This window comes from Polypterus senegalus, chromosome 6, assembly GCF_016835505.1.
Source record: "Polypterus senegalus isolate Bchr_013 chromosome 6, ASM1683550v1, whole genome shotgun sequence".
NCBI classification, from domain to species: Eukaryota; Metazoa; Chordata; class Cladistia; order Polypteriformes; family Polypteridae; genus Polypterus; species Polypterus senegalus.
The window spans coordinates 192,882,667-192,905,195 of record NC_053159.1 but is presented as its reverse complement, the minus strand read 5'-3'; the positions used below and the strand labels follow the sequence as shown (position 1 = coordinate 192,905,195).

Below are 22,529 nucleotides of genomic sequence, written 5' to 3'. Positions count from 1 at the left end.
AACTCAGTGGTCCAAAGTCCTCTTTTCAGATGGAAGTCAAGGTCCCCCGAGTCCACAGAATTCAACTTACTTGAGGTCCAGTGTGAAGTTTCCACAGTCAATGATTATTTGGGGGGAGTCATGACATCTTCTGCTGTTGGTCCACGGCGTTTTATCAAGCCCGACATCAGCACAGCCGTCTACCAGGACATTTTAGAGCACTTCAGGCTTCCCTGTGCGGGCGAGCTGCATGGAGAATCAGCAGGACCTGGCACCTGCCCACACTGCCAAAAGTACCAATACCTGGTGTAATGACCACGGTATGTATCATTGTGCTTGATTGGCCAGCAAACTCGCCTGACCTAAACCCCTTCATAGAGAATCTAAGAGGAAGAGGAAGACAGAGAGCCAACAATGCAGACGAGCTGAAGGCCGCGATCAGAGCGTCCATAACACCTTGGCAGTGCCACAGGCTGATCGCCTCCATGCCACGCCGAGTATTGAGTGCAGACCTACATGGACAGACTTTTCAGTAGGCCAACATTTCTGTATTACAATTCATTTTGTTTTATTGGTCTTAAGTAATATTTTAATTTTCCGAGATACTGAATTTTGAGTTTTCATTACCTGTAAGCCATAATCAGCAAAATGAAAACGCTCGAAATATATCACTCTGTGCGTCATGAATCTATAGGATATAGGAGTTTCACGTTTGGAATTGAATTACTAAAATAAATGAACTTTTCGATGATATTCTACTTTATTTGACACGGACCTGTACTTCAGGAAGTTGGCCATGTACTTGTGAAATGACAGCAGTCAGGCAACGTCTAGGAAGGAGAAGACCACAACGCTGGATTTCAGGTTAAAGAAACCCAAACAATAAAAGTGCAAGAAAAGCGGCCAGCAACGGACTGGGAGAAGAATGCCGACGGAGACGAGGGTGGGCCTCGCACCGAAATGAAGAGATTTTAATTTTCTCCTCTAATTAAAAAGTACACAGTGAGCTCCCGCGCTGAATTAGAGGAGGCAGAGCCTGTCATAAACGCAGAGAGCGAGCGGCGTGTCGATGAATTACAACGCGGCCTCACCGCTTAGTCAACAGCTGGCTTGGTAGTTTATTTATAAAGGTGTTAAGCCTGCCAGCCTTCATCGTGTGGATAAGCACATTAAGGACATTTTATTTGAGATGAATTCTGGGTTGTCATGAAGACAAGCTTTTCATTTTGTTTTAGCTTTTCTCTTAGTTAATGACACACGTATACGAATGTACAGGGTGAGCCAAACTGAAGTACCCCATTTCTCGAGGTGGGTGGGAGGTCCTTTTGACAGGCGATCCCTTGTAGTTATCAGTCGGCCACATGCTTTGGTCCGGTGCACACCGTTGCTTTTGCTGTCGAAGCGTTCTTCAAAAACGACGAATCCACCATCGCTATGCAATGCACCATCCGAACGCACTTCAGCATTTGGTGACGTCCCAAATCGGAAAACAATTCTAAATTTTGACAGACGGGTACAACACTGAACAGAAACTTCCAGGCTGTCCTCGGACTGTATGAACGAACCCCTGAGAACAGCCAGGCTGTGAGGGCGTCCATTCTGCAATCTGCTTGACATTCAGCGCACTTCCAACATGTCTGATTTTTCACGAGGACCTTCATATTCATCCGTACAAAATGATGGCAGTGCAGGAACTCATCGAGAGAGACTGGCAGAGCTGTAGAGAGTCGTGTGCCAACATTCTGCAAACCGTCCATGGAGATGCCATCGTCATGTGACATCAGCCATGAGGCCCGTTTCATTTGAATGGTTGTGTAAATAAGCCAAACTTTAGCTATTGGGCTGAAACCAACCCTGGTGAACACAGCGAGCACACGGGTTACATTTTGGGGCACCGCTGCAGAATTTGGTATTGTAGGCCCTCACTTTATTGAGAAGGGGGGAGCAACGGTCACCGTCACTTCAAAACATGACAATGAAATGCTAAGAGAACTTTCTGGAAGAAATGGATGTGCTGGATACCTGGAGTAACGTCTCATATGGCCTGCGTGGAGATCCGTGCAAGTTTAGCAGGAGATGTTTCTGGATAAGCTGATCTCTCTGCGTGGCGATGTCGGGTGGCCTTCACGTTCGCCTGATGTTGCTCTGTGTGTTTCTCTCAAGTCAAAGCTCAAGACCTCAAGGACGCCATTCATCATAAAATCCTCTTGAAATGGCCAAACGAGTCAGGCAAGCCTTCAGAAGAGCGTGTCGCTAATGATGTCCACCACCTTGAAGACGTCATTTTTAAAAACAGAGTGAAATAAATCCATTTTGTATCCCTTTTCTTGTGTTGTAATGAAATGTATTTTATCTTGTAGCATTTTTGTGGAATTAACGTTTGAAATGTGCCGAGACTTCTTTTTGGCTCACCCTGCATTATGCACACATTTGTAAGTGTCTTTGATTATTAAACAAAAAGAAAAAAGTATTTATATTAAGGGATTTCATTTTAGCAAAAATCCAACTGTCTTTGAACAATAACCCTACAATGTGATTTTATTAAAAAAAAAATCTTGGGGAGGCAGACTAGGGAGACGAGACGTGATCTTCTCGGAAGACAATCTGAAGTCCCGTGAGACACACTTTAACTTGCTTCCAGCTCTTAAAACAACGACAAGCAAAACACGCAGCTTGCCAGCAGTAGAAAGCCAGCAGATGATCCGACTGCTTCTCCTTGCTTGCGTTCAGCCACCCTAATTTCACAACATGAACGGCAGAGACACAAAGTGGCAAAAAGGACAGCAGCTGTACAGGCTTTAAAATGATCGACGGGCAGCGCGACAGCAGCAGCAGCAACAGAAAGACAGCAGCTGATCTGACGGCATCTCCTTAGCGTGCGTTCAGCCACCGCCCCTTCACAATGCGTCCTGCGAGAAAGAGATTTACCAACGCCTGGGGCCGGAAATAAACGACAAGTATTGTTTTTACAACATCATGTGAGACGAGGCAGTGACCATCATTTAAAACAAGTCCACGGACCTCTAACCTAGCAGTTGTTGGATTGCCTTTGGAAGACACGCATCATGTGCTCCCAGCTCTTAGAAAGACGACAGGTGACAAGCAGAACAGGCAGCTCGCCAGCGGCAGACAGCAGGCAGATGATCCGACGGCATCTCCTTAGCGTGCGTTCACCTAACCCCACACAACGCAAGCAGCGTTATACGTCCTGCGAGAAAGTGATGTAACCACGCCCGGGGCCGGAAATAAAGGACAAGTATTGTTTTTACAAAAGTTTTTAAAGTAAAAGTGAAAATAAGGCTTATGTAACAATTCCCATGAAAATAACAATCTCTTTAAATTGTATATCCGGTAAACCAAACACGGGGGTGGGCGAGCGAAGCCCCCTTGTGATGATGATAATAAAAGAACAAACAACTAGTGTTGGGTGGTCCTCAAATTGAGACTTTGGTATCGATGCCAGCTAAGTACAATGCAATTTACTTGTCGTAGAGCCACAAATCACACAAGGAGGGCCGCAGTGGGCTTTAACAGACCCTGCCTGCCCCCCCCCAGCCTTGACTCTCTAAGAAGGTTAAGGAAAAACTCTTATAGGGAAAAAAAATGGAAGAAACCTCAGGAGAGGCAGTTCAGAGAGAGACCCCTTTACAGGTAGGCTGGGCGTGCAGCGGGTGTCAAAATGAAAAAGGGGGGTCGATACAAGACAAGACAATACACAGAACAGAACACAAGTAATCCTCAATACAATACAACAATAAAAATATTATAAGTACAGAGCAGAAATTAACAGTAGATGATATCCCATAACAGGATTTGAATTTGTTCAGAGTCCTAGAGTCCCAGAGTCCCCTACTGGCCATTCCACAGCTGAGACAGCCAATCCCATGAAAGGACCCCTCTACCCATCGATTCCTGCGGAAAGTTCTATAAAGTTCTGTAAAATGTTTGCTGTCCTGTGGGCAGAAGGAGAGAACGGCGGCTCCTCTGATTTGCCATATTGCAAAACGCCCTTTCACCCGCTTAACTTACACCAATAAAACGCTCGCCCTGCGTCGGCGCTCAGATAAACGCACCAGCCACTGTGTCAACATCAGGAGTGAGACGTTCGCACGGCAGGGAAGCACTCGGCACTCCTCACTCGTTCGTCTGCTTCCAAAATAAAAAAACACACTCAAGAGCAGCCCTTCGTCGTCTTCCTTTGGTTTTTTGAGTTTGAATTACTCGATGTTTGTGTACCAGTTATGGGGTGACCTGCATTACCGGCCCTTTTATCTTCACTCGGAGTCTGTACTTCTGTTTATCAGGTGAACTGAGCTTCCGAATCACGGCAACAACTACAAGATTTATCTCTAGAGCACATTTTCATACAAATGATGGAACTAAAAGTGCTTTACAAGATGAAGAAAGAAAGACCTTCTTACATCCTACTCTACCTTGGCTGTTTGTTTGTCTGGCCAGGATTTGAAATCACCTGAGGCTCGCAAACCCTTTGAGATGTGGTCCACATCTACTACGTGACGTCTACTGTCCGCTTCGGGGTGATGATTGACCTTCAAGGTTATTCCTCTTTTTATTTTATTGTAGTCAACTCTCGGCAGCAGCCAGCAGGGCAGCCGTGTGGCACATGCCTACGGGCGCCGTTCTCATCCGTCCCACCTTCACCGTCTCTTCCTCTACCTCTTCATATCTTAAATCATTCTTGAGGCAGATTGAAGGCTTAAGTGAAAAATGAAGGAAAACGTACTAAGGAATTGCGACACAAACACGGTCTTAATCAGCTTTAACGCAAAAAGATGCAGACGGAAGAAGAGAAGAAGCGGCCGCTAGGGTGGAGAGAAGAAGAGCTGCTCAGCGTACAGAGGAAGAGCATGAAAACTAGGAATGCTCAAGTCAAGTGTATTCCCTGCATGTTCTCTTGCAGTGCACCGTTACTGGTATAAAAAGATTAGGAAATACTAAGTAACAAAGAATAAAGTAAAGTACAAACAAACTCCAGAGGGCTAGAAAACAAACAAAATCTGCAGGGGTCCCAAGACCCCCCCGGCCCCCACTGGACTGTGCTGAGTGACCGAGTTACAGTGTGCTGCTGTCTGCTTATCCTTACCATCCCGTGTGTCTTGTTGCTTTAAGGACTGCCGCTTTGCTGCTGCCTTGCAGTGTTTAACCCTTAAAGAGCAGGAACCGGCTACAGACCCCTCCTAATGCCCGCACGCCGCAGCCGAGTATATTCAGCAACATACAATCAGCGACACACATTCATTGAACGCCGCAACCAACTAAAGTCGCTGCCCAGTGCAATTTGCCAGCACACAGGACTGACCAGTCCGTGCCGCACATTCCTTGAGCAGCCCCCTCGTGACCACTGGCGCCCCCTAGTGAATCGGCCGCTGCACTAGACTAACTTGCGAGCCTCAGCGTTGGCCTCTGTGTGCAGCCAGTTCAAGTGCAGTTGGCGCAGTCGGTGATTTACTGAATTTCATTAATGGCGTCAGTTGCCCTTTGTACATATCACAATAGATTGTTCCAGTGTTTTTTTTGTTGGTTTTTTTTTTATAGTTTTTACAGTTCAATTCGTAAAATGACCGGTTGCTGCAGTAATTGTGTGTTCCATTAAAATGACACTTTTTCTTGGTGAATTGTGACGCCTCCTTAAAAAGTATTCGGCGTCCAGGGGTGCATTAACCCAAGTACGTGGCGGTTTAAGGGTTAACTTGTGGTAGTTCACAAGCTGTGAGCCTCGAAGATCAAATGACTGAGTTAAAAAACACAAAACTGTCCTAAAAGGTTAGCTAACGTCTACAGGATATTTCTCACTTTCACCTGTACTTATAGATTTCCTGTTCAACAAGCATTCATTCATTCATTCATTCATTCACAACTTTAGACGGGCTATCTGAGCACCACGCATGCTTTTACACAGATAGAACCCTTTTTCTGTCTCCAGGGGGATATCCGGATTTTTACAGAAGTTCATTCAATTAATAAACACATTCACCACAATGACTAACGAGGAAGAAAATGAAAAAAGAAAAACAAAAAAACCCAGTGAGACGCTACACCGACGTATTACTGTTGGTATAAAGGACCCCCAGCCGCATTTCTTGACACACTTCTGCTGAACAAGAGTTTGTGTGTCACTGTTCATAATGGCACTCAGTTTTGTATTCATTCTCTCCTCCTCTATGACATCCGGGGGGGTGTCGAGTGTGCACCCCATACCTGACCCTGACCTTTTAATTAGCTTATTGGGTCGGTGGGCCTCTGTTGAGGTGATGTTACCAGCCCAGCACACCACACTGGCCATCTCAAGAGTGGTAGAAGATGTGAAGGATGTCACATCCTACATTAAAGGAACACAGTCTCCTAATGAAGAAGTCCTTTGTGCTACAAGAGCAGTCCAGTCTGACATTGTTGTGGATCCCCAAGTTTCTGTAGACTTGGACCACCTCAACATCCCCTCCTTGAACACTGAGGTTCCTTAGTTTTGCTGATGTTCAGTTGCAGACAGTTCTCCCCCTGACTCCTCTCCTTCATCGGCACACCCCATAAGTGCAGACTCATCGGAGAATCTGTGAGGTGAGCTGACCTGCTCTTCTATTCCTAGTCGGAGGCCTGATCCTTGTGGTCCTCCAGTGTTACTCACACAGTCCTTGAGTCTGCCCGACAGATAGGCCGTCATCCAGGACACCACAGGCTCATCCACCTGCGTATCCCCGAGTTTACCTCTTAAAAGGGATGGCTGGGTGGTACTGAAGGAGCTGGAGGAACCAAAAAACAGAATCCTCACTGTGCTGCCAGCTTTGTCTATCTGAGAATAAGCCTTATGGAGCAGATGACCAATTGCATCTTCCACTCCAAGCTTTGCTCAAACAGCAGTGGGTCTACCATAAGAGGACTCCATATATATATATATATATATATATATATATATATATATATATATATATATATATATATATATATATATATATATATATATATACTGCTCAAAAGAATTAAAGGAACACTTTTTAATCAGAGTATAGCATAAAGTCAATGAAACTTATGGGATATTAATCTGGTCAGTTAAGTAGCAGAGGGGGTTGTTAATCAGTTTCAGCTGCTGTGGTGTTAATGAAATTAACAACAGATGCACTAGAGGGGCAACAATGAGATGACCCCCAAAACAGGAATGAATGGTTTAACAGGTGGAGGCCACTGACATTTTCCCTCCTCATCTTTTCTGACTGTTTCTTCACTAGTTTTGCATTTGGCTACAGTCAGTGTCACTACTGGTAGCATGAGGCGATACCTGGACCCTACAGAGGTGGCACAGGTAGTCTAACTTCTCCAGGATGGCACATCAATACGTGTCATTGCCAGAAGGTTTGCTGTGTCTCCCTGCACAAGGGCATGGAGGAGATTCTAGGAGACAAGCAGTTACTCTAGGAGAGCTGGAGAGGGCCATAGAAGGTCCATAATGCATCAGCAGGACCAGTATCTGCTCCTTTGGGCAAGGAGGAGCAGGATGAGCACTGCCAGAGCCCTACAAAATGACCTCCAGCAGGCCACTGGTGTCAATGTCTCTGACCAAACAACCAGAAAGACTTCATGAGGGTGACCCAAGGGCCCCACATCCTCTAATGGGCCCTGAGCTCACTGCCCAGCAGCATGCAGCTCGATTGGCATTCGCCATAGAATACCAGAATTGGCAGATGCACCACTGGTGCCCTGTGCTTTTTACAGATGAGAGCAGGTTCACCCTGAGCACATGACAGAAGTGAAAGGGTCTGGAGAAGCCATGGAGAACATTATGCTGCCTGTAACATCATTCAGCATGAGCAGTTTGGTGGTGGGTTAATGATTGTCTGGGGAGGCATATCCATGGAGGGTCACACAGACCGCTACAGGCTTGACAAAGGCACCTTGGCTGCCATTAGGTATCAGGATGAAATCCTTGGCTCCTGGTGCACGACAATTCCTGGCCTCACGTGGTGAGAGTATGCAGGCAGTTCCTGGAGGATGAAGGAATTGATACCATTGACTGGCCACCACACTTTCCTGACCTAAATCCAATAGAACACCTCTGGGACATTATGTCTTGGTCCATCCAATGCTACCAGGTTGCACCTCAGACTGTCCAGGAGCTCAGTGATGCCCTGGTCCAGATCTGGGAGGAGATCCCCCACAACACCATCTGTCATCTCATTAGAAGCATGCACCGATGTTGTCAGGCATGTATACAAGAACACAGGGGCCATACAAAGTGCTGCGTACAATTTGGAGTTGCTGCCATTCAATTTTGGCAAAATGGACTAGCCTGCCACATCATTTTTTCACTCTGATTTTTGGGGCGTCTTTGAATTCAGGGCTCTGCAGGTTGATCATTTTCATTTCCATCAAACGATGTGGCTTACTTTCGTTCCTAACACATTAGCCAGTCTATATCAGTATAGATATTCAGGAGGATTTCTTTTTCCCATTGAGATCTGATGTGTTTTCAAAGTGTTCCTTTCATTTTTTGGGCAGTTTATATATATATATATATATATATATATATATATATATATATATATATATACATACATACATACACATATATATATATATATATATATATATATATATATATATATATATATATATATATATATATATATATATATATATACACACATACATATACATATACATACAGGACCGGTCTCTCAAAGGTTTTCGTGATGCAAGTCCCACTGGTCTGTACTCATTAGGTGAAGAGGTGCCCACCTTACAATGACAGTATTGAGTTTATTATGCGATTACTGAACATCAGACTTTATTAAAGCAAAATAAATGCAGTTGTGAGTTTACGCTAAAGTGATCACCATCATAACAGCAGATGGCAAAACAAAGAGCAGCAACATCTGCTAAGCATCAAGCAAATCGCCTAAGGCAACGAACGGACATACAATGAGAAAGAATAAGACGACAAGACACTGAGGCACATTGACAAGCAGGACGTTATCCCGAATACGGAGTAATGGAGCAGCAGACAGACAGGAAAGTTCATAGGGCGTGGATGCAGAATGCAAAGACACAGAGGAGACAGAAATGCACGAGAACAATCGAGAAGATCGTCCAATAGTGAAGAAGTCCAACCACATGAAATCACTGCTTTTAAATCGATGCTTCTATGAAGACCACTACTGAGCAAATTTACATCAGTGACGCGATGAATGTCAAACTGTATTTTTAAACGCTGAAAACAAAAGGATTTGTTGTCAAAACAGAAAAGGGCCGCTTGCTCTTGATGAGCCACCTGGTTAGAAAACATCTGAAGCATCAACAGCTCCTTACCTTTAACTTGGTTTTTATTTGGATTTTATTTTAATACCACAGTTCTGTGCGTTTCACTAGTTAATAATATAAAATCAATGTGACTTGATAATGCCACGTTTTTACAGGGAGGTGTGCACTGGCATGGGATGTGAAACTAAATGTTCGGCTAGTTGAAACCAAAACAGCTGCATGTCCACCCAAATGTCAGCGAACTATCCGGAAATTCCAGATGCACTAAAGCAGCCGCCTGCATCACAAAGAAAAAGGACCCAAGAAGCTTTAACAGAACAGAGAATGCAAAACACAAGTTGCCCGGCTGCAAACACGGCGATTATAATGCTGGTAGCGGTTATAAAATAAACAGCCGCACGCGGCACACGGGCCGATACTGACAACAACAAGCACAAATATGCAAAAACCATAATTTGGAACTACAACAAATGATGAAAATCATTACAGTGGGCGACACACACAAGTGCATGTGTTAGCGCAGTCATGAATTGGGAACTCTGACTTTCCTTATATAAAAGGAGACAGAGAGAGCCACCATTACAGACTGGCACACACTGAGGCAGGCAGGGCAAGCTGTAGGTGGCTCTGAGGCTAGGGATCTGCACTGGCGATCGGAAGGTTGCTGGTTCAAATCCCATAAATGCCAATAGGGACTCTGCTCTGTTGGGCCCTTAACCTGCAATTGCTGAGCGCTTTGAGTAGTGAGAAAAGCGCCATATAAATACAAAGAATTATTATTAATTACTAAAAATAACTGGGAATAAAACAAAACGGTTATACGAGATGTCTTTTTGAGGCACAGCTATTAGTGAGGTTTGCATTCTTTTCAAAACTTAAGTTTCCTTTGCTAATACTGCATATTATAATTGTGAGAAAATACACAAAATTTTGGACTTTGTATAGAAAATGCGTACATACAGTGGCGTGGCAGACGTCGCTGCAGCCCACACAAGGCAGGGGGTCTACAGACACAAGGAACCCCTCATCAGACCTCCACAACAATACTGTATACAGTCAGGTCCACGAGTATCTGGACAGGGACACGATTCTCATGATTTTGTCTCTGTACGCCACCACAATGGATTTGAAACAAAGCAATCAAGATGTCATTGAAGTGTAGACTTTCAGCTTTCATTTAAGGGGTTTAACAAAAATATCACATGAGCCGTTAAGGAATGACGGACATTTTTCTGCATAGCCCCCCCATTTCCAGGGGCTCAAAAGTATGTGGACATCTGACTGCCAGGCTGTTCCCTAGTCAGGCGTCAGCAGGTCTCTCATTATTTCATGAACTCTTAAGAAGGTCTGCAGTTGATTCCAAGTGTGGAATTTGCATTTCATGTGGACGCGGTCACTGTGAACTCTCAATATGAGGTCCAAAGAGCTGTCCATGTAAGTAAAAAACAGGCCATCATTAGGCAAAGGAAACGTAACAAACCCATCAGAGAGATGGCAGAAACACCAGGTGTGGTCAAGTCAACCATTTGGTACATTTAAAGAGAAGGAACACACTGGTGAACTCAGCAACACCAGAAGACATGGAAAACCACAGTCGACAATTGTGCTGGTTGGTTGGGGAATTTGGTCCTTGGTGAAGAAGAAACTCTTCACGACGTTTAGCCAAACGAAGACCACTCGAGCTGTCACTGCCAAAGTCTACAATGAAGAGAGACTTCATGAAAGTAAAGACAGAGGGTTTACCACAAGGTGCATAGGAAGGGCAGATCAGACTTTACCAGAAACGTTTTCAAAGTCTTTCTGCTTCTGGAACAGTTTTCTTTGGACAAAGGAATCTAAGATCAATATGTAGCAGAATAACAGAAAGAGAAGAGAAGAAACGGCTCATGGTCCGATAAATACCTCGTCATCTGTGAGACGCGGTGGAGGCCGTGTTATGGCCTGATCGTGCATGACTGCCAGTGGAAGTCGGTCACTGGTGTTTAGTGATGATACGACTGCTGGCTGAAGTGGCAGGATGAATTCTGAAGTGTAGAGGGCGCCATACAGTACTGTCTGCTCAGAGTCAGACAAATGTGACAAAACTGACAGGACGGCACTTCACAGTACAGGTAGACAATGAGCCAAAACACACTGGGACCGCAAACCAAGAGCTTTACAAGGCAAAGAAGTGGAATATTTGTCAATGGCCGAGTCGATCAAGTAACCTCAACCCAAGTGGACATGCAGGTCACTTGCTGAAGACAAAGCTGATGGCAGAAAGTCCAACAAACAAGCGGCACCTGAAGAGTAAAGGCCTGGCAAAGCATCACTGGGGTGGACACCCAGCACTTGGAGAAGGCAGTGGGCTCGGACTTCAGGCAGTCACTGACTGCAAAGGACTTTCAACCAGGAATTGAAAATGATTGTTATATTTATGACTAAGTTAGTTTGTCCAAATACTCTTCATTTCCTGAAAAGGTGGTGGGGTGGGGGGGATCATGTATAAACGGCTTGTCTGATGTTTTTGTTAAACCCCTTAAATTAAACCTGAAAGTCTACACTTCAATGACATCTTGATTCCTTTGTTTCAAATCCACTGTGGTGGCACGCAGAGCCAAAATTATGAAAATGGCATCACTGTCCAAATACTTACAGACCTGACTGTATATTTTGAAAACAAGCAACAAACTGGCCAGACACAGCACAGGTTTAAATAGAAATCTGAGAAAAACACCTCTTTGAATAGTTCTGGACTTCAGCAGAGAGGCAGACGAGTTTGAGACACAGCAGAACGCCCATGGAGTGTCCGTGTAGGGACCAACAACCAGAGTGTTAAAGGCAGGCAATTGTCACGGATTTCTCAAGAGTCCCATGGGTACAGGCCTTTAGGGTTTAGGCTTTTTTATATATTTTCACTTCAGTTTTTTTTAATGACTACGAGGGATCTTTGCCCCCTGCTCGCTTCGCTTGCCAACCCAACTGCCTGCGGTACGCACATTTCACATCTCTGCCCCTCGCGTATGTGGATTTTACTTTCACCAAACGACAAATCTTTTAATTCTCGCGGATACGCCTCTTCATTGGGAAGAAACCTGATGGCAACACAAATTAGATGATCTACAAGTCTCCGACTTCCGTTCCGCTCTTTCACCAAGTAATTATTTACATTTATCTGTGCTAATGCCATCTTTACTATCCTTTTTTTTGAGACTTTCAAATTTTTATACTTCCATTACTTCTAACCTGCTCTGCATGTGTATTGCGCCGACATTTTTGAATTCTTAAGACTACTATGTCGTCTACCCTTCTTCTTTTATTTCCGACCCCGGGCCTGGTTAAATCTCTTGGCACAAAGTCAAGTCTCGCGGGATGTGAAAGTGTCTCTCTGAGAAAATCACGTCTCGTCTCCTTCCAAGATTTATTTTTTATAATAGATAGATTAATTTTCATTGAGTTTAAAGTGTTCCGATTTGTCCTACTCAATTTGTGCAATTATTATTGTCATTTTTGCAGCTGTGAAAGTGTTAAACCAAAAAAGGGGCCCCATTCACATTCCTATTTTTGTTACTCAGAGGTAATGTTTTTGGAGTGTTGTATAGCAAAAAAAAAAAAAGATATGGAATCAGAACTTTTCAGAAAGTGGTAACACTGCTGCCTTTCACTAAGGAGATCAAGATTTTCATCCCGGATCCTCCCAGCGTCTGGCATCTGCTTGAGATTCCTCCCACTGTACAAAGACATGCTGGGTGGGTGAACTGGCAATACTGGACTGACCCTACAGTGTGTTTGCCTTGGTGAAGGACTGGCACCCTATGCAGGCAGGCAGGCAGGCAGGCAGGCAGATAGATAGATAGATAGATAGGAAAGGCACTATATGATAGATAGATAGATAGATAGATAGATAGATAGATAGATAGATAGATAGATAGATAGATAGATAGATAGATAGATAGATAGATAGATAGATAGATAGATAGATAGATAGATAGATAGATAGATAGATAGATAGATAGATAGATAGATAGATAGAAGGCATTATATAATGCAAACCGGATTCCAAAAAAGTTGGGACACTAAACAAATTGTGAATACAAACTCAATGCAATGATGTGGAGATGGCAAATGTTAATATTTTATTTGTAATAGAACGTAGATGACAGATCAAACGTTTAATCCGAGTAAATGTATCATTTTAAAGGAAAAATATGTTGATTCAAAATTTCACGGTGTCAACAAATCCCAAAAAAGTTGGGACAAGTAGCAATAAGAGGCTGGAAAAAGTAAATTTGAGCATAACGAAGAGCTGGAAGACCAAACACACTAATTAGGTCAATTGGCAACATGATTGGGTATAAAAAGAGCTTCTCAGAGTGGCAGTGTCTCTCAGAAGCCAAGATGGGTAGAGGATCACCAATTCCCACAATGTTGCAGAAAGATAGTGGAGCAATATCAGAAAGGTGTTACCCAGCGAAAAATTGCAAAGACTTTGCATCTATCATCATCAACTGTGCATAACATCATCCAAGATTCAGAGAATCTGGAACAATCTCTGTGTGTAAGGGTCAAGGCCGTAAAACCATACTGGATGCCCGTGATCTCCGGCCCTTAAACGACACTGCACCACAAACAGGAATGCTACTGTAAAGGAAATCACAGAATGGGCTCAGGAATACTTCCAGAAACCATTGTCAGTGAACACAATCCACCGTGCCATCCGCCGTTGCCAGCTGAAACTCTACAGTGCAAAGAAGAAGCCATTTCTAAGCAAGATCCACAAGCTCAGGCGTTGTCACTGGGCCAGGGATCATTTAAAATGGAGTGTGGCAAAATGGAAGACTGTTCTGTGGTCAGACGAGTCACGATTCAAAGTTCTTTTGGAAATCTGGGACGCCATGTCATCCGGACCAAAGAGGACAAGGACAACCCAAGTTGTTATCAACGCGCAGTTCAGAAGCCTGCATCTCTGATGGTATGGGGTTGCATGAGTGCGTGTGGCATGGGCAGCTTGCATGTCTGGAAAGGCACCATCAATGCAGAAAAATATATTCAGGTTCTAGAACAACATATGCTCCCATCCAGACATCATCTCTTTCAGGGAAGACCCTGCATTTTTCAACAAGATAATGCCAGACCACATTCTGCATCAATCACAACATCATGGCTGCGTAGGAGAAGGATCCGGGTACTGAAATGGCCAGTCTGCAGTCCAGATCTTTCACCTATAGAGAACATTTGGCGCATCATAAAGAGGAAGGTGCGACAAAGAAGGCCCAAGACGATTGAACAGTTAGAGGCCTGTATTAGACAAGAATGGGAGAGCATTCCTATTTCTAAACTTGAGAAACTGGTCTCCAGTCTCGGTCCCCAGACGTCTGTTGAGTGTTGTAAGAAGAAGGGGAGATGCCACACAGTGGTGAAAATGGCCTTGTCCCAACTTTTTTGGGATTTGTTGACACCATGAAATTCTGAATCAACATATTTTTCCCTTAAAATGATATATTTTCTCAGTTTAAACTTTTGTTCCGTGATTTATGTTCTATTCTGAATAAAATATTAGAAGTTGGCACCTCCACATCATTGCGTTCAGTTTTTATTCACGATTTGTATAGTGTCCCAACTTTTTTGGAATCCAGTTTGTAGATAGATAGATAATCTATCCATCTATTATATAGTGCCTTTAATCTATCTATCTATCTATTATATAGTGCCTTTAATCTATCTATTATATAGTGCCTTTAATCTATCTATCTTTCGCTATCCCAGCCTGCACAGGGTAGGTTCCAGCACTCCACACAACCCTGTTCAGTGCTAAGCTGTTCATAAAATGATTGACTGACTTTTCAGAAAGGATGTCCACAGCTCTAATAACGATTGTTTTTGTCCAAATCTGTCTCATCACACTCTTAGCAGTCAGGTAGGAGCCAAAAACAAGAGAAAGGTCGCTTCTGGCTGGAGTGTGAACGTAGCCTTAAAAGACTCGCACGTCTTCATACAATTAATGTTTTATGTTCTAAAAATGTTAAATGAGTGAAAATGGGGTTCCATTTTAAATGTTTTTTTTTTTTTCTTATGCAGGATCCCAGGCATCGGCTATCATTGTAGGGCCCATGGATTGTGCACGGTCAATGAGTATACAGATGGCTATATGTTGCTGCTCTTCAGTGTTTAAGGAGTTTTGAGAACATACATACACTGTGTGCACAATTATTAGGCAAGTGAGTATTTTAACCATATCATCATTTTTATTTATGTATTCCAACTCTAAGCTGTATAAACTAGAATTCTTATTGGATTTAAACAGATCAGGTGAATGAGAGAGGGTGTGGCCTAAGGAGATCAACGCCTTCTGTCAAGGTGTGCATTAATTATTAGGCAGCTTGTTTTCCTCAGGGCAAAATGGGCCAAAAAAAAAAAAAAAGATTTAACTGACTCTGAAAAGTCAAAAACTGTAAAAAGTCTTTCAGAGGGCTAAGATATTGGGGTGCGAGCACAGAACCATCAAACGTTTTGTTGCAAAAAGTCAACAGGGTCGCAAGAAACACGTTGAGAAAAAAAAAAAAGACACAAATTAACTGGCAAAGATCTGAGAAGAATCAAACGTGAAGCTACCAGGAACCCGTTATCCTCCAGGGCTGTCCTATTCTAGAACTGCAATGTACCTGTAGTGCCCAGTAGTACAAGGTGTCCAACGCTCAGAGACATGGCCAAGATAAGGAAGGCCGAAACCCGAACACAACTGAACAAGACACAAAAATGTTGAAACATCAAGACTTGGCCAAGAAATACCTGAAGACAGATTCTTCAAAGGTTTTATGGACTGATGAGAGTGACTCTCGACAGACCAGATGGATGGGCCAGTGGCTGGATCAGGAACAGGCACAGAGCTCTGCTTTGACTCAGATGCCAGCAAGGTGCAGGTGGGGTACTGGTATGGGCTGGTGTTATTAAAGATGAGCTACTTGGACCTTTTGGGTTGAAGATGAACTCAAAATCAATTCCCACTCCTACTGCCAGTTGGTAGAAGACATTTTCTTCAAGCAGTGGTACAGGAAAAAGTCAGCGATTTTTATGCAGAACAACGCTCCATCTCATACATCGAAATACTCCACTGTGTGGCGAGCCAGTAAAGGCCTTAAAGACGAAAGAATAATGACACGGCCCCGTTCCTGGGCCCCTCTTAAACGGGAGATTTACGGGGAAGGAAAACAGTTCACTTCTCTGAACAGCGCCTGGGAGGCTGTGGTTGTTGCTTCACAAAAAGTTGATCATCAACAGATCAAGAAACTGACCGACACCCTGAATGGAAGGCTTATGACTGATTGAAAAAGAAAGGGGGTCACTGATTTGTTTTTTTGAAATGTCAGAAATATTTATTTATACATTTTGAGTTGTTTGTTTATTATTCTCACTTTAACAGATGAAAAAAGAAGCGAGATGGGAACATTTTTGTTTTTCCTATTAGTTGCCTAATAATTGTGCACACATACTGTATGTATGAATGTTCACACTCACATTTCCTTTGTAAAACATTCAGGTTTATTAACATTTTGGACTGACTGATAGCACTGTATTTGTTCCATATTAAAATTAACCCTCAGAAATATACAGTGGTGTGAAAAACTATTTGCCCCCTTCCTGATTTCTTCTTCTTTTGCATGTTTGTCACACAAAATGTTTCTGATCATCAAACACATTTAACCATTAGTCAAATATAACACAAGTAAACACAAAATGCAGTTTTTAAATGATGGTTTTTATTATTTAGGGAGAAAAAAAATCCAAACCTACATAGCCCTGTGTGAAAAAGTAATTGCCCCCTTGTTAAAAATCACCTAACTGTGGTGTATCACACCTGAGTTCAATTTCCTGATTACTGCCACACCTGTTTCAGTCAAGAAATCACTTCAATAGGAGCTGCCTGACACAGAGAAGTAGACCAAAAGCACCTCAAAAGCTAGACATCATGCCAAGATCCAAAGAAATTCAGGAACAAATGAGAACAGAAGTAACTGAGATCTATCAGTCTGGTAAAGGTTATAAAGCCATTTCTAAAGCTTTAGGACTCCATCGAACCACAGTGAGAGCCATTATCCACAAATGGCAAAAACATGGAACAGTGGTGAACCTTCCCAGGAGTGGCCGGCCGACCAAAATGACCCCAAGAGTGCAGAGACGACTCATCCGAGAGGTCACAAAAGACCCCAGGACAACGTCTAAAGAACTGCAGGCCCCACTTGCCTCAATTAAGGTCAGTGTTCACGACTCCACCATAAGAAAGAGACTGGGCAAAACGGCCTGCATGGCAGATTTCCAAGACGCAAACCACTGTTAAGCAAAAAGAACATTAGGGCTCGTCTCAATTTTGCTAAGAAACATCTCAATGATTGCCAAGACTTTTGGGAAAATACCTTGTGGACTGATGAGACAAAAGTTGAACTTTTTGGAAGGTAAATGTCCCGTTACATCTGGCGTAAATGGAACACAGCATTTCAGAAAAAGAACATCATACCAACAGTAAAATAAGATGGTGGTAGTGTGATGGTCTGGGGTTGTTTTGCTGCTTCAGGACCTGGAAGGCTTGCTGTGATAGATGGAACCATGAATTCTACTGTCTACCAAAAATCCTGAAGGAGAATGTCCGGCCATCTGTTCGTCAACTCAAACTGAAGCGATCTTGGGTGCTGCAACAGGACAATGACCCAAAACACAGCAGCAAATCCACCTCTGAATGGCTGAAGAAAAACAAAATGAAGACTTTGGAGTGGCCTAGTCAAAGTCCTGACCTGAATCCAATTGAGATGCTATGGCATGACCTTAAAAAGGCGCTTCATGCTAGAAAAGCCTCAAATAAAGCTGAATTACAACAATTCTGCAAAGATGAGTGGGCCAAAATTCCTCCAGAGCGCCGTAAAAGACTCATTGCAAGTTATCACAAACGCTTGATTGCAGTTATTGCTGCTAAGGGTGGCCCAACCAGTTATTGGGTTCAGGGGGCAATTACTTTTTCACACAGGGCCATGTAGGTTTGGATTTTTTTTTTCTCCCTAAATAATAAAAACCATCATTTAAAAACTGCATTTTGTGTTTACTTGTGTTATATTTGACTAATGGTTAAATGTGTTTGATGATCAGAAACATTTTGTGTGACAAACATGCAAAAGAAGAAGAAATCAGGAAGGGGGCAAATAGTTTTTCACACCACTGTAACTTGCCTAATAATTGTGCAAACAGTGTAGAAAAACTGAACATCGTTCAAAATATTCACAGTATCATTTTAGGTTCGTATCACCTAACATCACGTCTAAGTACTGACTGGGTGGGGTGCCCACACCTTCACAAATGCCAAGTTTACTCTGTACTTTTTAGTTCTTCTAAGAACTTGTAACTCTGGACGTCACCATTTTCATAAAAATGTCACAGTTTTAGTCTGTCTGCTGTTGAAATTGTCCTCACTATTTGTTACTTCAAATGCTTCCCAAACTTCTGTTTTCAGCTCGACTCCTGGCCTAATGAACTCAGCTGTTCTCTCTCAGCTGCTGTGTTTTGGGGTTCGTGTAGAAAAACTAAGGTTGGCCATCTTTTTATTAAAACATACTAAGCAGTACTATATGGGCAGAATATATTTTTGTTTCTTTTTAACAATATGTTCATCCTGATTTTCATTCTTCTTTTCCAAGGGTTCTGGTTATTTAATCCATTTATTAACTAGTGGGTTTGACACTGGAGTAGTTTCCGGAAGCCTTTCATCATTCAGCGTCATCTGCCCAAGTGTCAGCTCTGCTTGTTTTTAATTATCATTATGAGGGCACAAACTACACATGAAATAAGATAATAGGAAAACAACAAGAGAGAGAGAGTTAAGCATTTAAGGCTATAGCAAGAACAGAAAACTGTTTCTTATAAATAAACAGAAATATTTCTTATAAATGTCAAAATCACGTTGCTGTGCTTTTCTGAATGCAGAATAAGAGAAGAGAGAAAACGACCAGCTAATGAAATGAGATCAGGTATTATCACGGATTGTCAATCTGGATTATTTTGTTCCAAGGGGTTGGGGCGTAAATTAGGCAGCAAGTGAACAGTCAGTTCTTAAAGCTGACGCGTTGGAAGCAAGAAAAATGGGCAAGCGTAAGGACCTGAGCAACTATGACAAGGGCCAAATTGTGATGGCTAGACAACCGAGTCAGAGAATCTTCAACATGGCAGATCTTCCGAGGTGCTCCTAATATGCAGTGGTTAGCATCTTACCAAAAGTGGTCCAAGGAAGGGTAGCCAGTGAACCAGTGACAGGGTCATGGGCACCCAAGGCATCTTATCTAAGCCCACAGAAGAGCTACTATAGTACAAAGTACTGACAACCGTCATGCTGACAATGACAGAAAGGTGTCACGACTCACAGCTTGCTGCGTAGAGTGGAGCAGTCAGAGGACCGATACTGACCTCCCCCCCGTCCACTGCCGAAAGTGCCTACAATTGGCACGCGAGTGTCAGAACTGGCCCATGTGGCAATGGAAGCAGGAGGCCTAGTCTGATGAATCACATTTCCTTTTAGATCAGGTGGACGCCCGGGTGCATGTGTGTCATTTACCTGGTGAAGAGATGACAGCAGGTTGTAGTATGAGAAGCAGGCAAGCCACCAGAGGCAGTATGATAGTCTGGGCAATGTTCTGCTGAGAAACCTTGGGCCCTCGTATTCATGTGGCTGTAACTTTGACAAGTACCATCTACCTAAAGATTGTTGCAGACAAGGGTGTCAAACTCCGGGCCTGGGGGGCCGCAGTGGCTGCAGGTTTTCATTCTAACCCTTTTCCTAATCAGTTTTCACTGCTAATTAACATCTTTTCCCTTTATTTTAAGAGCCTTGTTTTTAAGGATTCAGTCCTCTGAATTGATTCGTTTCTTCATTAAATGGCAGCCAAACAGAAATGAGATGTGAAACAAGCCCACAGATGTCCTGCTAAACTGGGATTTTAAACTCCAAGCAATTTCACTCCAACCAATCTCTTAATTAGAAGCCAATTCTTGCCGTTTATTAAACCCGTTATTTAATTCCACAGCTTGTTGCTGCTCTCATTCTGCCACAGCAGACATTTCTAAAACTGTTTTTTCTAAGAACATCGTCAAAATATTTTGGTGACCTGATAGATCAACCTTACTGAGACCCTCGCCTTTCTTTATTGCCAGGTATTATGTGATAGGCACAGGTGAGCTGGTCATGTGGTGGCTCGTTTTGTGTCTCATTATTGTTTTGGCTGTTAATTAAATAAAAAGAACTCTGGCCCCTTAGTTGTCTAAGTTAATTAAAACTATAAATCAAAAGAAGTTAATTAGCAGCAAAAACTGGTCACTAATGAAGAAGATGGTTAGAATGAAAACCTGCAGCCACTGCAGCCCACCAGGACAGGAGTTCGACACCCGTGACATACACACTTTCGTGGCAATTCCCTGATGGAAGTGGTCTTTTAAAGCAGGATAACACGCCCTGCTACACTAAAAAAAAAATGTTCAGGAATCGTTCGTAGTGCATGACAAAGAGCTGAAAGTGTTGACTTGGCCTCCATATTCCCCAAATCTTTGGAAAGTGTCGTAAAAACAAGACCAATCCATGGAGGCACCACCTCCGTACTTACAGGATTTGAAAGGATCTGCTGCCAACATCTTGGTGCGAGATACCTAAGGACGCCTTCAGAGGTCTTGTGGAGTCAAAGCCTCAACAAGTTGCAGTTGTTTGGCAGAACGAGGGGAACCCACAAAATATTACGCAGGAGTGTTAATATTGTGGCGGATTATGTATGTTAGATTACTGCACAGCATACTGTAAAGACAGCTAGCTACACATCAAAGGATGTTCTGCTCAAAGTGTGCAATACGTGTACGGTTTCTGCTCACTTTTATTAAATGTCTTGAGCTCTAAAAGCATTCCAGACGCAGACAGCCAACACCTCTCACCCGTTTAAGGTGCCATGAGAACTCCACCTGACCCACAATACCTTCATAAAAATGACTAGCAGCAGGAAGTTAAGGCTTTAGGCAGAAAAACTGACACTAAATCAGAATATGATGACAGGGGGCAGCACTGCCTACAATCCAACAATCTGGTAAAGTGTGCCACTTGTTCTCAAGGTCCCTAAACCCTGGCCCCACAAAGGTCAGTGTTTCGCCTCCATGAGCGCACGACTCTGTCCGATCTGCCACACGTCAGAAATGGGATGAGTCAGCAGAGTAACACCCGGGTACAACGCGATTTATGGAAGGCCGACTTCACCTCCGCTCCCTGGCACCGGACAATCTAGTGACCGGGGGGTCACTCTAGTGGCTCTCCTCTGGAATTTGTAGGTCCAGCTTATAATGTTGCGAGGTCTAATCAAGGAGAGTGGACACCAAACTTTACGGGTGCTTTAAGTGTAAACTTCGTCTTAGTGTGGCGCGCACACGTACACGCGCATAGTGAGTGCGGACGCTATAGAATTCAACATTCACTCAGCCTTGTGGAAGTGGGCAGCGGCCCCCCGCATTGCTATAGCCCCCCGATGTTGCGTCCGTTTTAAGGAGTAACCCGAGCCGCGGCTGGGTGGAGCTCCAAAACGACACCATAGTAGCTGTGGACTGTCGAGAGAAGAGAGTCCAGTGGTTCGTACGCGGGAGCAGCGGGCGGTCACTCGGTGGCTTAACACGTCTTGCATCCCCACGAGCTTTACGCCACTCCAAAGCTTACCACCCTATGCGACGGTGACTGTTTACGAAAGACGCTGACAGCACCTCCAGCTCACCGTCGTCAAAAACACGGGACCCCCGGACACTACTTCAGTGCTCACCTGCCTTCCAGTGACGCTCGTCCAGCTGTCGATGGCTCCACGATTGTTTACGTCAGGTCTGCTCTGCCCGCCCGAACTCAGCGTTCTGACTCAAGGGGAACCCGCACTCTCGCCTACGCATGCGCAGCTACACAGCAACAGAGCCCGCACTCTCGATTACGGGAGCCCCTTAGTGTCATGCTGCACGTCGGGTTAAAAAGGCGTTTTGCGAAAACAGACGGTGCATCATGTTTTTTTTTTATTATTTTTTTTTCTTTTACGACGCAAGTACGTAACATTCTTAAGGCCGCTAATCCTAATTCATGTAATACCAGCATATCGAGGTAACACTTGGCATAAGGCAGGACGGAGTGCCAGTCCATCACAGAACGCACTCACTTAAACACTTACAGGGCCAAGGAGACCACCAGCACAAATGCGTGGATAACGAACAAACTCTAGGCAGACAACGACCGGGCATGAGATTTGAAAACAGAATGTCTA

The 22,529-nt window shown here is 43.6% G+C and overlaps 1 protein-coding gene across 3 annotated transcripts in view; it reads right to left on the bottom strand.

The window, feature by feature from the left end:
• als2b (alsin Rho guanine nucleotide exchange factor ALS2 b) overlaps positions 1-22,185 on the bottom strand; it is a 60,665-nt gene extending 38,480 nt beyond the window's left edge. For 2 of the 3 annotated variants that reach the window (XM_039757823.1, XM_039757822.1), the window contains exon 1: positions 22,047-22,185. The gene's annotated coding sequence lies outside the window, so the exon portion shown is untranslated. The remainder of the gene's footprint in view (positions 1-22,046) is intronic. The other variant, XM_039757824.1, reaches the window with a different exon arrangement.
• Positions 22,186-22,529: the final 344 nt, after the last annotated feature.